This window comes from Arachis hypogaea, chromosome 10 (genome assembly GCF_003086295.3).
Source record: "Arachis hypogaea cultivar Tifrunner chromosome 10, arahy.Tifrunner.gnm2.J5K5, whole genome shotgun sequence".
Lineage (NCBI taxonomy): Eukaryota > Viridiplantae > Streptophyta > Magnoliopsida > Fabales > Fabaceae > Arachis > Arachis hypogaea.
The window spans coordinates 24299752-24318143 of NC_092045.1; the positions used below are offsets into that span (position 1 = coordinate 24299752).

Below are 18392 nucleotides of genomic sequence, written 5' to 3' on the forward strand. Positions count from 1 at the left end.
GTAGCTCCAGAAAATCCATTTCGAGTGCAGGGAGGTCAGATTCCAACAGCATCAGTAGTCCTTTTGTCAGCCTTCTTCAGAGTTTTGCTCAAATCCCTCAATTTCAGTCAGAATTTACCTGAAATCACAGAAAAACACACAAACTCATAGTAAAGTCCAGAAATGTGAATTTAGCATAAAAACTAATGAAAACATCCCTAAAAGTAGCTTAAACTTACTAAAAACTATCTAAAAATAATGCCAAAAAGCGTATAAATTATCCGCTCATCACAACACCAAACTTAAATTGTTGCTTGTCCCCAAGCAACTAAAAATCAAATAGGATAAAAGAAGAGAATATACTATAAATTCCGAAATATCAATGAATATTAATTTAATTAGATGAGCGGGACTTGTAGCTTTTTGCTTCTGAACAGTTTTGGCATCTCACTTTTTCCTTTGAAGTTTAGAGTGATTGGCTTCTCTAAGAACTTAGAATTTCGGATAGTGTTATTGACTTTCCTAGTTAAGCATGTTGATTCTTGAACACAGTTACTTATGAGTCTTGGCTGTGGCCCTAAGCACTTTGTCTTCTAGTATTACCACCGGATACACAAATGCCACAGACACATGACTGGGTGAACCTTTTCAGATTGTGACTCAGCTTTGCTAGAGTCCCCAGTTAGTGGTGTCCAGAGCTCTTAAGCACACTCTTTTGGATCACGACTTTAACCACTCAGTCTTAAGCTTTTCACTTGGACCTTCATGACACAAGCACATGGTTAGGGACAGCTTGATTTAGCCGCTTAGGCCTGGATTTAACTTCCTTGGGCCCTCCTATCCATTGATGCTCAAAGCCTTGGATCCTTGCTACCCTTGCCTTTTGATTTTAAGGGCTATTGGCTTTTTCTGCTTGCTTTTTCTTTCTATTTTTTTTCGCCATTTTTTTTTTCGCACAAGCTTTTGCTTTTCACTGCTTTTTCTTGCTTCAAGAATCAATTCATGAATTTTTCAGTTCATCAATAACATTTCTCTTTGTTCATCATTCTTTCAAGAGCCAACAATTTTAACACTCATAAACAACAAGATAAAAAATATGCACTGTTCAAGCATTCATTCAGAAAACAAAAAGTATTGCCACCACATCAATATAATTAAATTAAATTCAATAATAAATTCGAAATCTATGTACTTCTTGTTCTTTTTGAATTAAAACATTTTGCATTTAAGAGAGATGAAAGACTAATGGATTTTATTCATAGCTTTAAGGCATGTTTACATACTAATGATCATGAAATAAAGACACAAAACATAGATAAACACAATAATTAAAAACCGAAAGCAGAAAGAAATAAAGAACAAGGAATGAATCCACCTCTTAGTGGCGTCTTCTTCTTGAAGAACCAACAATGTCCTTGAGCTCTTCTATGTCCCTTCCTTGCCTTTGTTGCTCCTCCCTCATTGCTCTTTGATCTTCTCTTATTTCTTGGAGAATGATGGAGTGCTCATGATGTTCCACCCTTAATTGTTCAACATTATGACTCAAATCTTCTAAAGAGGTATTGAGTTGCTCCCAATAGTTGTTGGGAGAAAAGTGCATTCCTTGAGGCATTTGTTGATGATGAACTTCCTCATGTTCTTCTTGAGGGCCGTGAGGCACTTCTCTTGTTTGCTCCATCCTTTTCTTGGTGATGGGCTTGTCTTCTTCAATGGAGACATCTCCATCTATGATAACTCCAGCTGAGTAACATAGATGGCAAATAAGATGAGGGAAGGCTAACCGTGCCATGGGTGAGGACTTGTCGGCTATTTTGTAGAGTTCATTGGAGATGACTTCATGAACCTCTACTTCCTCTCCAATCATGATGCTATGGATCATGATGGCCCGATCCACAGTAACTTCAGATCGGTTGCTAGTAGGGATGATGGATCTTTGAATGAACTCCAACCATCCTCTAGCCATAGGCTTGAGATCCAGTCTTCTTAGTTGGACTGGCTTGCCTTTGGAGTCTATTCTCTATTGGGCGCCTTCCACACATATGTCCGTAAGGACTTGGTCCAACCTTTGATTAAAGTTGACCCTTCTTGTGTAGGGGCGTTCATCACCTTGCATCATGGGTAAGTGAAACGCCAACCTCACATTTTCCGGACTAAAATCTAAGTATTTCCCCCGAACCATTGTGATATAGTTCTTTGGATTCGGGTTCATACTTTGATCATGGTTCCTAGTGATCCATGCATTGGCATAGAACTCTTGAACCATCAATATTCCGACTTGTTGCATGGGGTTGGCTAAGACTTCCCAACCTCTTCTTTGGATTTCATGTCGGATTTCCGGATACTCATTCTTTTTGAGCTTGAAAGGGACCTCGGGGATCACTTTCTTCTTTGCCACAACATCATAGAAGTGGTCTTGATGGCTCTTGGAGATGAATCTCTCCTTCTCCCATGACTCGGAGGTGGAAGCTTTTGTCTTCCCTTTCCCTTTTCTTGAGGATACTCCGGTCTTAGGTGCCATTGATGGTGAATGAAAAAAAAAGCTTAGGCTTTTTCCACACCAAACTTAAAATTTTGCTCGTCCCCGAGCAAGAAAGAAAAGGGAAGTAGAAGAAGAAGAAGAAGAGAATATGGAAGAGAGGGAGAAGATGTGGTTCGGCTATGTGGGAGAATGTGGGTTTGTGATGTGTGAAAATGAAAAAGAGTGGAAGGGTATTTATAGGGAGAGGGGGGTATAGGTTCGGCCAATTTGGGTGGGAATGGGTGGGAAAATGAATTTGAATTTTATGGAGGTAGGTGGGGTTTATGGGGAAGAGGAGGTTGATGTGAATGGTGAATGGGGTAATTGGGAAGAGGAATTGAGGTGATTGGTGAAGGTTTTTGGGAAGTGTGACATGGGAAAGAATGAAAATGAGATTTGGATTAGGAGAGTGTGATTAGGATTAAAGAAAAGGTGGGAATGTGGTAGGTGGGGATCCTGTGGGGTCCACAGATCCTGAGGTGGGGATCCTGTGGGGTCCACAGATCCTGAGGTGAAAAGAAATACCATTCCTTCACCATATAGGCATGTAAATTGCCTCCATGCATCATTCTGGCGTTCAAACGCCCATTGGTGCATGTTCTGGGCGTTAAACGCCCATGTAATGCATGTTTCTGGCGTTGAACGCCAGTTTCATGCTTGTTTCTGGCGTTCAGCGCCAGATTGTCCTCTGTGTGCACATCCTGGCGTTAAACGCCAGGTTGTTGCTTGTTTCTGGCGTTCAGCGCCAGAATGGTGCTCTGTTCTGGCGTTGAACGCCAGCCAGATGCATCTTACTGGCGTTGAACGCCAGTCTGTGCTGCCTCCAGGGTGAAAAATTTTTTCTTCTGTTTTTGACTCTGTTTTTAATTTTTTTGATTTTTTTCGTGACTCCTCATGATCATGTACCTAATTAAACACAAAAATATCAAAGAAACAAAATAAAATAAAATTAGATAGATAAAATTGGGTTGCCTCCCAACAAGCGCTTCTTTAATGTCAATAGCTTGACAGTGGCTCTCATGGAGCCACAAGGTGATCAGGTTAATGTTAGTGTAGTCCCAACACCAAACTTAGAGTTTGGATATGGAGTTTGAACACCAAACTTAGAGTTTGGTTGTGGCCTCACAACACCAAACTTAGAGTTTGACTGTGTGGGCTCTTCTTGACCTTGAACTGAGAGAAGCTCTTCATGCTTACTCTCTTTTGTCACAGAGGGATGGCCATGTGCCTTAAACACAAGGTAGTCCCCATTCAATTGAAGAACTAACTCTCCTCTGTTGACATCTATCACAGCTCCTGCTGTGGCTAGGAAAGGTCTTCCTAGGATGATGCATTCATCATCTTCCTTCCTAGTGTCTAGGATTATGAAATCAGCAGGGATGTAAAGGCCTTCAACCTTTACTAGCATGTCCTCTACTATTCCATAAGCTTGTCTTATTGACTTATCTGCCAATTGCAATGAGAACAAGGCAGGTTGTACCTCAATGATCCCCAGCTTCTCCATTACAGAGAGTGGCATCAGATTTATCCCTGAGCCAAGATCACATAGAGCTTTTTCAAAGCTCATGTTGCCAATGGTGCAAGGTATTAAGAACTTGCCAGGATCTTGTTTCTTTTGAGGTAGAGTTTTCTGAATCCAAGTGTCTAGTTCACTAATGAGCAAGGGAGGTTCACTTTCCTAAGTCTCATTACCAAACAACTTGGCATTCAGCTTCATGATAGCTCCTAAATATTGAGCAACTTGCTCTCCAGTCACATCTTCATCCTCTTCAAAGGAAGAATAGTCTTCAGAGCTCATGAATGGCAGAAGGAGATTTAATGGAATCTCTATGGTCTCTAGATGAGCCTCAGATTCCTCTGGATCCTTAATAGGAAACTCCTTCTTGCTTGAAGGACGTCCCAGGAGGTCTTCCTCACTAGGATTTTCGTCCTCCTCCTCCCCTATGCATTCGGCCATTTTGATTAAATCAATGGCCTTGCACTCTCCTTTTGGATTCTCTTCTGTATTGCTTGGGAGAATACTGGGAGGAGTTTCAATAACTTTCTTACTCAGTTGGCCCACTTGTGCCTCCAAATTTCTAATGGAGGATCTTGTTTCATTCATGAAACTGAAAGTGGCCTTTGACAGATCAGAGACTATATTGGCTAAATTAGAAGTGTTTTGTTCAGAGTTCTCTGTCTGTTGCTGAGAAGATGATGGATATGGCTTGCTATTGCTTAACCTATTGCGTCCACCATTGTTAAAGCCTTGTTGAGGCTTTTGTTGATCCTTCCAGGAGAAATTTGGATGATTTCTCCATGATGGATTATAAGTGTTTCCATAAGGTTCACCCATATAATTAACCTCTGCCATGGCAGGGTTCTCAGGATCATAAGCTTCTTCAGAAGCTGCCTCTCTAGTACTGTTGGATGCATGTTGCAATCCATTCAGATTTTGAGAGATCATGTTGACCTGTTGAGTCAACACTTTGTTCTGAGCCAATATGGCATTCAGAGCATCAATTTCAAGAACTCCTTTCTTCTGAGGTATCCCATTATTCACGGAATTCCTCTCCGAGGTATACATGAACTGGTTGTTTGCAACCATGTCAATGAGTTCTTGAGCCTCTTCAGGCGTTTTCTTCAGGTGAATAGATCCACCTGCAGAATGGTCCAGTGACATTTTCGAAAATTCAGAGAGACCATAATAGAATATATCTAACATGGTCCATTCTGAAAACATGTCAGATGGACATCTTTTGGTCAACTGCTTGTATCTTTCCCAAGCTTCATAGAGGGATTCACCATCTTTTTGTTTGAAGGTTTGAACATCCACTCTCAGCTTGCTCAGCTTTTGAGGAGGAAAGAATTTATCCAAGAAGGCAGTGACCAGCTTATCCCAGGAGTCCAGGCTATCCTTAGGTTGTGAATCCAACCATATTCTAGCTCTGTCTCTTACAGCAAAAGGGAAAAGCATGAGTCTGTAGACTTCAGGATCAACTCCATTCGTCTTTACAGTCTCACAGATCTGCAAGAACTCAGTTAAGAACTGATAAGGATCTTCAGATGGAAGTCCATAAAACTTGCAGTTTTGTTGCATTAAAGCAACTAGTTGAGGCTTAAGCTCAAAGTTATTGGCTCCAATGGCAGGAATGGAGATGCTTCTTCCATCAAACTTGGACGTTGGCTTTGTGAAGTCACCAAGCATTCTCCTTGCATTATTATTATTATTTTCGGCTGCCATGTCCTTCTCTTGTTCGAAAATTTCTGAAAGGTTGTTTCTGGATTGTTGTAATTTAGCTTCTCTTAATTTTCTCTTCAGAGTCCTTTCAGGTTCTGAATCAACTTCAACAAGAGTGCCTTTTTCCCTGTTCCTGCTCATATGAAAGAGAAGAAAACAAGAAAAGAAAAAGGAATCCTCTATGTCACAGTATAGAGATTCCCTTATGTTAGTAGAAGAAGATAGGGGTATAAGAAAGAAAATGGATGGATTCGGATTTTTGGATGAAGAGAGGTGAAGAGAAGTGTTAGTAAATAATTAATTAAATAGAAGAAGAAAAGAGAAGAGAAATTTTCGAAAATAATTTTTGAAAAAGGGGTTAGTGATTTTCGAAAATTAAAGATAAGATAAGTTTAAAATTAAAACTTAAAACAAAAAGAATTTTTGAAAAAGAGATGGAGAATTTTCGAAAATTAGAGAGGGAAAAGTAGTTAGGTGGTTTTGAAAAAGATAAGAAACAAACAAAAAGTTAGTTAGTTGATTGGAAAAGATTTGAAATCAAAATTTTAAAAAAAATAAGAAGATAAGAAGTTAGATAAAATATTTTGAAATCAAATTTTGAAAAAGATAAAGTTTTTGAAAAAGATAAGATAAAAAGATAAAAAGATTTTTAAGAAAAAGATATTTTGAAAAAGATTTAATTTTTAAAATTACTTAACTAACAAGAAACTACAAGATAAGATTCTAGAACTTAAAGATTGAACCTTTCTTAACAAGAAAGTAACAAACTTCAAATTTTTGAACCAATCACATTACTTGTTAGTTAATTTTCGAAAATTAGATATAAAAGATAAGAAAAAGATTTTGAAAAAGACTTTTGAAATTTTCGAAAATTATAAAAAATGAAAAAGATATGATTTTTGAAAAAGATTTTGAAAAGATAAGATTTTTAAAATTGAAATTTTGACTTGACTTGTAAGAAACAACTAATTTTAAAAATTTTTGACCAAGTCAACCCAAAATTTCGAAAATTTGGAGGAAAATAAGGAAAAGATATTTTTTTGATTTTTTGAATATTTTAATTATGAGAAAGAAAAACAACAAAAATACTCAATGCATGAAATTTTTAGATCGAAACAATGAATGCATGCAAGAATGCTATGAATGTCAAGATGAACACCAAGAACACTTTGAAGATCATGATGAACATCAAGAACATTATTTTGAAAAATTTTTGATGCAAAGAAAACGTGCAAGACACCAAACTTAGAAATCTTTAATGCATGGAAAATATGAATGCAAAAGTGCACAAGAAAAACAAGGAAAGACACAAAATAAGAAAACATCAAGATCAAACAAGAGGACTTATCAAGAACAACTTGAAGATCATGAAGAACACTATGAATGAATGAGATTTTCGAAAAATGCAAGAAAAATTTTTAAAAGCATGCAATTGACACCAAACTTAAAATTTGACTCAAGACTCAAACAAGAAACACAAAATATTTTTTATTTTTATGATTTTCTAATTTTTTTGTATTTTTATTTTAAATTTTTTTCGAAAATATTTGTGAAGAAAACGAAAAAGAAAAGAAAAATTTTGAAAAAGTTTTTGAAAAGAAAATTACCTAATCTGAGCAACAAGATGAACCGTCAGTTGTCCATACTCGAACAATCCCCGGCAACGGCGCCAAAAACTTGGTGGACGAAATTGTGATCCATGTTCTAACTATTTTGAGATGAAAGCTTTATTATGGCACTGGTTGAATTCACAACTCCGTTCAACTAACCAGCAAGTGTACTGGGTCGTCCAAGTAATAAACCTTACGTGAGTAAGGGTCGATCCCACAGAGATTGTCGGTATGAAGCAAGCTATGGTCACCTTGTAAATCTCAGTCAGGCAGATTAAAATGGTTTATGGGTTTCGAAAATAAAGATAAAAGAATAGATCAAATAAAAGGATAGAAGACTTATGCAGATTCATTGGTGGGAATTTCAGATAAGCGGATGGAGATGCTGCATGGCTCAAGGACGCCTGCTCTCCTACTGCTTCTACTCAATCCTTCTTACTCCTTTCAATGGCAAGCTTTGTATAGGGGTTCACCATCAGCTGTGGCTACTTTCAATCCTCTCGGGAAAATGATCCTATGCGGTTGTCAGGCGCACGGCTAATCGTCTGGAGGCATCACCCATGGTTGATGGCTACATCCCATCCTCGCAGTGAAAACTAATGCTCACGCACTCTGTCACAGTACGGCTAATCACCGGTTGGTTCCCGCTCCTACTGGAATAGAATCCCTTGATTCTTTTGCGTCTGTCACTAACGCCCAGCAGGTTGCAAGTTTGAAGCACGTCACAGTCATTCATTACCGGAATCCTACTCGGAACACCACAGACAAGGTTAGACTTTCCGGATTCCCAGGATCCTACTCGGAATACCACAGACAAGGTGAGACTTTCCGGATCCTCATAAATGCCGCCATCTATCTAGCTTATACCACGAAGATTCTGTTGGGGAATCTAAGAGATACGCATTCAAGCTCTGTTGCATGTAGAACGGAAGTGGTTGTCAATCACGTGCGTTCATAAGTGAGAAAATAATGATCGTCACTTTCATCATTATATTCATCATGTTCTTGGGTACGAATGGATATCTTGGAATAAGAATAAGAGAGATTTGAATAAAAGAAAATAGAACTTCATTAATACTTGAGGTACAGCAGAGCTCCACACCCTTAATCTATGGTGTGCAGAAACTCCACCGTTGAAAATACATAAGCAAAGGGTTCAGGCATGGCCGAATGGCCAGCCCCCCTAACGTGATCAATGATCTCCTAAGATGAAGAATAAACCAAAACTGAGACCAAAGATGAAACGTGGTCAAAAAAGACATCTAATACATTAGATAAATGTTCTATTTATACTAGATTAGCTACTAGGGTTTACATGAGTAAGTAATTGATGCATAAATTTACTTCCGGGGCCCACTTGGTGTATGCTTGGGCTGAGCTTGATTAATCCACGAGTTGAGGCATTTCTTGGAGTTGAACTCCGAGTTATGACGTGTTTTGGGCGTTCAACTCCGGATCATGACGTTTTTCTGGCGTTTAACTCCAGTCAGCAGCGTGTACTTGGCGTTCAACGCCAAGTTACGTCGTCATTCTTCGAATAAAGTATGGACTATTATATATTGATGGAAAGCCCTGGATGTCTACTTTCCAACGCCGTTGAGAGCACGCCAATTGGAGTTCTGTAGCTCCAGAAAATCCATTTCGAGTGCAGGGAGGTCAGATTCCAACAGCATCAGCAGTCCTTTTGTCAGCCTTCTTCAGAGTTTTGCTCAAATCCCTCAATTTCAGTCAGAATTTACCTGAAATCACAGAAAAACACACAAACTCATAGTAAAGTCCAGAAATGTGAATTTAGCATAAAAACTAATGAAAACATCCCTAAAAGTAGCTTAAACTTACTAAAAACTATCTAAAAACAATGCCAAAAAGCGTATAAATTATCCGCTCATCAAGCAACTATGGCAAATCTTATATCGTTTCGAAGCCCCAGATGTTAGCTTTCTAACCCAACTGGAACCGCATCATTTGAACCTCTGTAGCTCAAGTTATGGTCGTTTAAGTGCGAAGAGGTCAGGCTTGACAGCTTTTTGGTTCCATCATTTCTTCATGAGTTCTCCAACTTTACATGCTTTTTCTTCATTCCCTATTTCCCTTGATCCAATCTTTGCCTCCTAAATCTGAAATCACTTAACAAACATATCAAGGCATCTAATGGAATCAAGGTAAATTATATTTAGCTATTTTAAGATCTAAAAAGCATGTTTTCACTCTTGAGCACAATTAAAGGAGAATATACAAAACCATGCTATTTCATTGGGTAAATGTGAGAAAAGGTCTACAAAATACTCTAAATTCAATACAAGATAAACCGTCAAATTGGGGTTTATCAACTGTATGGCTGATTATGAATTATGAGTTTGAGCCGAAAGGCTGTATTTATTGATAAATTGGCTGGTTCTGTATTGAACCATGAGCCAGATAGCTAGGATGAATATTGATTTTGAATTGAATGAATGTATGTTTGAGATCCTGGGCAGTAGCAAGGGTTGTGGTTCGTCCCACTTGCTCCAGGTCAGAGACTGTGATGCCTGGGTAGTAGCGGTAGTAGTGGTGATTCCACTCGCTCCAGGTTGAGCTTTTAAACACCCGCCTGGGTAGTAGCCGCAGTAGTGGTTATTCCACTGGCTCTGGGTTGAGCGGGTAGTAGCAATGGGGTTGTAGCTCAAACCTACTTGCTCCGCGATGGGTGTTTCTGTCCATGGTTAGCTACCAGGACGTGTCGGGTTGGCTATATAACCGACAGATGATATCATCAGCCACTAGGGACAGGCATGCATCATATGCATCTATGTGACATTGTTTTGGTGTGCATACTGTACTTGGTTTGCCTATGTGATTAATTGCTAATTGTTCTACTTGCAATAACTGTTTGTTTGTGCTTGCATCTTCCTATTTGTGATTTGATGAGCGGATAATTTATACGCTTTTTGGCATTGTTTTCATATAGTTTTTAGTAAGTTTGAGCTACTTTTAGGGATGTTTTCATTAGTTTTTATGTTAAATTCACATTTCTGGACTTTACTATGAGTTTGTGTGTTTTTCTGTGATTTCAGGTAAATTCTGACTGAAATTGAGGGATTTGAGCAAAACTCTGAAGAAGGCTGACAAAAGGACTGCTGATGCTGTTGGATTCTGACCTCCCTGCACTCGGAATGGATTTTCTGGAGCTACAGAACTCCAATTGGCGCGCTCTCAACGGCGTTGGAAAGTAGACATCCAGAGATTTCCAGCAATATATAATAGTCCATGCTTTATTCGAAGAATGACGACGTAACTTGGCGTTGAACGCCAAGTACAAGCTGCTGTCTGGAGTTAAACGCCAGAAAAACGTCATGATCCGGAGTTGAACGCCCAAAACACGTCATAACTCGGAGTTCAACTCCAAGAGAAGCCTCATCTCGTGGATTGATCAAGCTCAGCCCAAACATACACCAAGTGGGCCCCGGAAGTGGATTTATGCATCAATTACTTACTCATGTAAACCCTAGAAGCTAGTCTAGTATATATAGGACATTTATCTATTGTATTAGACATCTTTTGACCATCTTTTGACACTTTGAACCTTTTGATCATTCGGTCACTTGATCATGGAGAGGGCTGGCCATTCGGCCATGCCTGAACCCTTTACTTATGTATTTTCAACGGTGGAGTTTCTGCACACCATAGATTAAGGGTGTGGAGCTCTGCTGTACCTCAAGTATTAATGCAATTCTATTTTCTTTTATTCAAATCTCTCTTATTCTTATTCCAAGATATTCATTCGTACCCAAGAACATGATGAATGTGATGATAAGTAACCCTCATTATCATTCTCACTCATGAACGCAAGTGATTGACAACCACTTCCGTTCTACATGCAACAGAGCTTGAATGCGTATCTCTTAGATTCCCCAACAGAATCTTCGTGGTATAAGTTAGATAGTTGGCGGCATTCATCTGGATCCGGAAAGTCCAACCTTGTCTGTGGTGTTCCGAGTAGGATCCTGGGAGTCCGGAAAGTCCAACCTTGTCTGTGGTGTTCCGAGTAGGATTCCGATCATGAATGACCGTGACGTGCTTCAAACTTTAACCTGCTGGGCGTTGGTGACAGACGCAAAAGAGGGATTCTATTCCAGTAGGAGCGGGAACCAACCGGTGATTAGCCGTACTGTGACAGAGTGCGTTAGCATAGTTTTCACTGCGAGGATGGGATGTAGCTATCAGCCATGGGTGATGCCTCCAGACTGGTTAGCTGTGCGAGTGACAGCCGCACAGGTTATTTCCCCGTGAGGAATGAAAGTAGCCACAGTTGATGGTGAACCCCTATACAAAGCTTGCCATGGAAAGGAGTAAGAAGGATTGAGTAGAAGGAGTAGGAGAGCAGGCGTCCAAGAGCTCTACAGCATCTCCATCCGCTTATCTGAAATTCCCACCAATGAATCTGCATAAGTGTTCTATCCCTTTTATTATTTATTTCTTTTTATTATTCCTATCCTCAAACCCATAAATAATGTTTAATTTGCCTGACTGAGATTTACAAGGTGACCATAGCTTGCTTCATACCAACAATCTCTGTGGATTCGACCCTTACTCACGTAAGGTTATTACTTGGACGACCCAGTACACTTGCTGGCTAGTTGAACGAGATTGTGAAGGAAATAAACAATGTCCTCAGAGTATACATCTTTTATAAATCCAATTACAAGAAAAAAGGGAATCACAATTTCGTCCACCAAGTTTTTGGCGCCGTTGCCGGGGATTGTTCGAGTATGGACAACTGACGGTTCATCTTGTTGCTCAGATTAGGTAATTTTCTTTTCAAAAATCTTTTTCAAAATTTTTCTTTTATTTTTCGTTTTCCCAAAAATGTTTTTCGAAAAAAATTTATAAAAATACAAAAAAAAATTAGAAAATCATAAAAATCAAAAATATTTTGTGTTTCTTGTTTGAGTCTTGTGTTAATTTTTAAGTTTGGTGTCAATTGCATGCTTTTAAAATTTTTCTTGCATTTTTTCGAAAATCTCATGCATTCGTAGTGTTCTTCATGATCTTCAAGTTGTTCTTGACAAGTCTTCTTGTTTGATCTTGATGATTTCTTGTTTTGTGTCTTTTCTTGTTTTTCATGTGCACTTTTGCATTCATATTTTTCATGCATTAAAAATTTCTACGTTTGGTGTCTTGCATGTTTTCTTTGCATAAAAAATTTTTCAAAATAATGTTCTTGATGTTCATCATGATCTTCAAAGTGTTCTTGGTGTTCATCTTGACATTCATAGCATTCTTGCATGCATTCATTGTTTTGATCTAAAAATTTCATGCATTGAATATTTTTGTTGTTTTTCTCTTTCATAATTAAAAATTCAAAAAATCAAAAAAAATATCTTTTCCTTATTTTCCTCCAAATTTTCGAAATTTTGGGTTGACTTGGTCAAAAATTTTTAAAATTAGTTGTTTCTTACAAGTCAAGTCAAAATTTCAATTTTAAAAATCTTATCTTTTCAAAATCTTTTTCAAAAATCATATCTTTTTCATTTTTTTTATATAATTTTCGAAAATTTCAAAATTATTTTTCAAAATATTTTCAAAATATTTTTCTTATCTTTTTATCCAATTTTCGAAAATTAGCTAACAATTAATGTGATTGGTTCAAAAATTTGAAGTTTGTTACTTTCTTGTTAAGAAAGGTTCAATCTTTAAATTCTAGAATCTTATCTTGTAGTTTCTTGTTAGTTAAGTCAATTTTAAAATTAAATCTTTTTCAAAATATCTTTTTCTTAAAAATCTTTTTATCTTTTTATCTTATCTTTTTCAAAAACTTTATCTTTTTCAAAATTTGATTTCAAAATATCTTATCTAACTTCTTATCTTCTTATCTTTTTCAAAATTTGATTTCAAAATCTTTTTCAATCAACTAACCAACTTTTTGTTTGTTTCTTATCTTTTTCAAAACCACCTAACTACTTTTCCCTCTCTAATTTTCGAAAATTCTCCCTCTCTTTTTCAAAAAAAAAAAATTTCTTTTTGTTTTAAATTTTAATTTTAATCTCATCTCATCTTTAATTTTCGAAAATCACTAACCATTTTTTCAAAATTATTTTCGAAAATTTCTCTTCTCTTTTCTTATTCTATTTAATTATTTAATTACTAACACTTCTCTTCACCTCTCTTCATCCAAATCCGAACCTCCTCCTTCATTCTTCTACCCCTTTCTTCTTCTACTAACATAAGGGAATCTCTATACTGTGACATAGAGTATTCCTCTTTCTTTTCCTGTTTTCTTCTCTTTCTTATGAGCAGGAACAAGGATAAAGGCACTCTTGTTGAAGCTGATCCAGAACCTGAAAGGACTCTGAAGAGAAAATTAAGAGAAGCTAAATTACAACAATCCAGAGGCAACCTTTTAGAAAATTTCGAACAAGAGGAAGAGATGGCCGAAAATAATAATAATAATGTAAGGAGAATGCTTGGTGATTTCACAAAGCCAACATCCAAGTTTGATGGAAGAAGCATCTCCATTCCTGCCATTGGAGCCAATAACTTTGAGCTTAAGCCTCAACTAGTTGCATTAATGCAACAAAACTGCAAGTTTTATGGACTTCCATCTGAAGATCCCTATCAGTTTTTAACTGAATTCTTGCAAGTCTGTGATACTGTAAAGACGAATGGAGTTAATCCTGAAGTCTACAGACTCATGCTTTTCCCTTTTGCTGTAAGAGACAGAGCTAGAATATGGTTGGATTCACAACCTAAGGATAGCCTGGACTCCTGGGATAAGCTGGTCACTGCCTTCTTGGATAAATTCTTTCCTCCTCAAAAGCTGAGCAAGCTAAGAGTGGATGTTCAAACCTTCAAACAAAAAGATGGTGAATCCCTCTATGAAGCTTGGGAAAGATACAAGCAGTTGACCAAAAGATGTCCATCTGACATGTTTTCAGAATGGACCCTATTAGATATATTCTATTATGGTCTCTCTGAATTTTCGAAAATGTCACTGGACCATTCTGCAGGTGGATCTATTCACCTGAAGAAAACGCCTGAAGAGGCTCAAGAACTCATTGACATGGTTGCAAACAACCAGTTCATGTATACCTCTGAGAGGAATTCCGTGAATAATGGGGTCCCTCAGAAGAAGGGAGTTATTGAAATTGATGCTCTGAATGCCATACTGGCTCAGAACAAAGTGTTGACTCAACAGGTCAACATGATCTCTCAAAATCTGAATGGATTGCAACATGCATCCAACAGTACTAGAGAGGTAGCTTCTGAAGAAGCTTATGATCCTGAGAACCCTGCCATGGCAGAGGTTAATTACATGGGTGAACCATATGGAAACACCTATAACCCATCATGGAGAAATCACCCAAATTTCTCCTGGAAGGATCAACAAAAGCCTCAACAAGGCTTTAACAATGGTGGACGCAATAGGCTGAATAATAGTAAGCCATATCCATCATCTCCTCAGCAACAGACAGAGAACTCTGAACAAAATAATTCTAATTTAGCTAATATAGTCTCTGATCTGTCAAAAGCCACTTTCAGTTTCATGAATGAAACAAGATCCTCCATTAGGAATTTGGAGGCACAAGTAGGGCAGCTGAGTAAAAAAGTTATTAAAACTCCTCCCAGTACTCTCCCAAGCAATACAGAAGAGAATCCAAAAGGAGAGTGCAAAGCCATTGACTTAGTCAACATGGCCGAATGCACAAAGGAGGAGGAGGACGAAAATCCCAGTGAGGAAGACCTCCTGGGACGTCCTCCAAGCAAGAAGGAGCTTCCTAATAAGGATCCTGAGGAATCTGAGGCTCATACAGAGACCATAGAGATTCCATTAAATCTCCTTCTGCCATTCATGAGCTCTGACTATTATTCATCCTCTGAAGAGGATGAAGATGTGACTAGTGAGCAAGTTGCTCAATATCTAGGAGCTATCATGAAACTGAATGCCAAGCTATTTGGTAATGAGACTTGGGAAAGTGAACCTCCCTTGCTCATTAGTGATTTGGATACTTGGATTCAGGAAACTCTACCTCAAAAGAGACAAGATCCTGGCAAGTTCTTGATACCTTGCACCATTGGCACCATGAGCTTTGAAAAAGCTCTGTGTGATCTTGGGTCAGGGATAAACCTTATGCCACTCTCTGTAATGGAGAAGCTAGGGATCATTGAGGTGCAACCTGCTTTGTTCTCACTGCAATTGGCAGATAAGTCAGTGAGACAAGCTCATGGGATAGTAGAGGACGTGCTTATGAAAGTTGAAGACTTTTACATCCCTGCTGATTTCCTAATCCTAGATACTAGGAAGGAAGATGATGAATGCATCATCCTAGGAAGACCTTTCCTAGCCACAGCAGAAGCTGTGATAGATGTCAACAGAGGAGAGTTAGTCCTTCAATTGAATGGAGAATACCTTGTGTTCCAAGCACATGGCCATCCCTCTGTGACAAAAGAGAGAAAGCATGAAGAGCTTCTCTCAGTTCAAGGTCAAGAAGAGCCCACACAGTCAGACTCTAAGTTTGGTGTTGTGAAGCCACAACCAAACTCTAAGTTTGGTGTTCAAACCCCATATCCAAACTCTAAGTTTGGTGTTGGGACTAGACAACATTGACTTGATTGCTCTGTGGCTCCATGAGAGCCACTGTCAAGCTATTGACATTAAAGAAGCGCTTGTTGGGAGGCAACCCAATTTTATTTATCTAATTTTATTTTATTTTGTTTCTTTGTTATTTTTGTGTTTAATTAGGTACATGATCATGAGGAGTCACGAAAAAATCAAAAAAATTAAAAACAGAAGAAAAAACAGAAGAAAAAAATTTTTCACCCTGGAGGACGCACGGGCCGGCGTTCAGCGCCCAGAAGATGCATCTGGCCAGCGTTCAGCGCCAGAACAGAGCATCTTCCTGGCGCTGAACGCCCAAAACAAGCAACATCCTGGCGTTTAACGCCAGGATGCGCACGCAGAGGACAATCTGGCGCTGAACGCCAGAAACAAGCTTGAAACTGGCGTTCAACGCCAGAATCAAGCATCACATGGGCGTTTAACGCCCAGAACATGCACCAATGGGCGTTTGAACACCAGAATGGTGCATGAAGGCAATTTACACGCCTATAGGGTGAAGGAATGGTATTTCTTTTCACCTCAGGACCTGTGGACCCCACAGGATTCCCACCTCAGGATCTGTGGACCCCACAGGATCCCCACCTACCTTTTCTTTTAATCCTATTCACACTCTCCTACTCCAAATCTCATTCTCAATGTCACCCTTCCCAAAAACCTTCACCAATCACATCAATTTCTCTTCCCAATTACCCCATGCACCATTCACATCAACCTCCTCTTCCCCATAAACCCCACCTACCCCCATTACATTCAAATTCAATTTCCCACCCATTCCCACCCAAAATGGCCGAAACCTAACCCTCCCCCCTCCCTATAAATACCTCCCTTTTCTTCTTCCTTTTCACACAACACTACCCACTCTTCTCTCACATAGCCGAACCCACTTCTCTCCCTCTCTTCCAAATTCTCTTCTTCTTCTTCTTCTACTCTTCTTTTCTTTTTGCTCGAGGACGAGCAAATTTTAAGTTTGGTGTGGTAAAAAGCCTAGCTTTTTATTTTTCATTCACCATCAATGGCACCCAAGACCGGAGTTTCCTCAAGAAAAGGAAAAGGGAAGGCAAAAGCTTCCACTTCCGAATCATGGGAAAAGGAGAGATTCATCTCCAAGAGCCACCAAGACCAGTTCTATGATGTTGTGGCAAAGAAGAGGGTGATCCCTGAGGTCCCCTTCAAGCTCAAAAAGAATGAGTATCCGGAAATCCGACATGAGATCCAAAGAAGAGGGTGGGAAGTCATAACCAACCCCATGCAACAAGTCGGATTACTGATGGTTCAAGAGTTCTATGCTAATGCATGGATCACAAGGAACCATGATCAAAGTATGAACCCGAATCCAAAGAACTATCTCACAATGGTTCGGGGGAAATACTTCGATTTCAGTCCGGAAAATGTGAGGTTGGCGTTTCATCTACCCATGATGCAAGGTGATGAACGCCCCTACACAAGGAGGGTCAACTTCAATCAAAGGTTGGACCAAGTCCTAATGGACATTTGTGTGGAAGGCGCCCAATGGAGAGTAGACTCCAAAGGCAAACCAGTCCAACTAAGAAGACTGGACCTCAAGCCTGTAGCTAGAGGATGGCTGGAGTTCATCCAAAGATCCATCATCCCTACAAGCAACCGATCTGAAGTTACTGTGGATCGGGCCATCATGATTCATAGCATCATGATTGGAGAAGAAGTAGAGGTTCATGAAGTCATAGTCAATGAACTCTACAAAATAGCTGACAAGCCTTCATACATGGCACGGCTAGCCTTCCCCCACCTCATATGCCATCTATGTTATTCAGCTGGAGTTATCATAGATGGAGATGTCTCCATTGAAGAAGACAAGCCCATCACCAAGAAAAGGATGGAGCAAACAAGGGAAGTTCCTCACGGCCCCCAAGGAGAACATGAGGAAGTTCATCAACAAATGCCTCATGGAATGCACTTTCCTCCCAACAACTATTGGGAGCAACTCAGTACCTCCTTAGAAGACTTGAGCCAAAACGTGGAACAACTAAGGGTGGAACACCATGAACACGCCCTCACTCTCCAAGAAATAAGAGAAGATCAAAGAGCTATGAGAGAGGAGCAACAAAGGCAAGGAAGGGACATAGAAGAGTTGAAGAACATCATTGGTCCTTCAAGAAGAAGACGCCACTAGAGGTGGATTCATTCCTTGTTCTTTATTTTCTTTCTGTTTTCTGTTTTTAAGTATTATGTTTGTCTATGTTTTTGTGTTTCTACTTCATGATCATTAGTGTGTAAACCATGCCTTAAAGCTATGAATAAAATCCATTAGTCTTTCACCTCTCTTAAAAGAAAAATGTTTTAATTCAAAAGAACAAGAAGTACATAATTTTCGAAATTATTAGTGAATTTAATTTAATTATATTGATGTGGTGGCAATAATTTTTGTTTTCTGAATGAATGCTTGAACAGTGCATATTTTTGATCTTGTTGTTTATGAGTGTTAAAATTGTT

The 18392-nt window shown here is 38.9% G+C and overlaps 2 non-coding genes across 2 annotated transcripts; one reads left to right on the forward strand and one right to left on the reverse strand.

The window, feature by feature from the left end:
• The first annotated feature begins 5217 nt into the window (after positions 1-5217).
• LOC112719462 (small nucleolar RNA R71) lies at positions 5218-5321 on the forward strand. Its single transcript, XR_003161764.1, has one exon. It is a non-coding gene; the product is annotated as a small nucleolar RNA R71 (small nucleolar RNA).
• Positions 5322-14129: 8808 nt separating this feature from the next.
• LOC112718512 (small nucleolar RNA R71) lies at positions 14130-14233 on the reverse strand. The gene has a single exon (XR_003160849.1). It is a non-coding gene; the product is annotated as a small nucleolar RNA R71 (small nucleolar RNA).
• Between the last annotated feature and the right edge of the window lie 4159 nt (positions 14234-18392).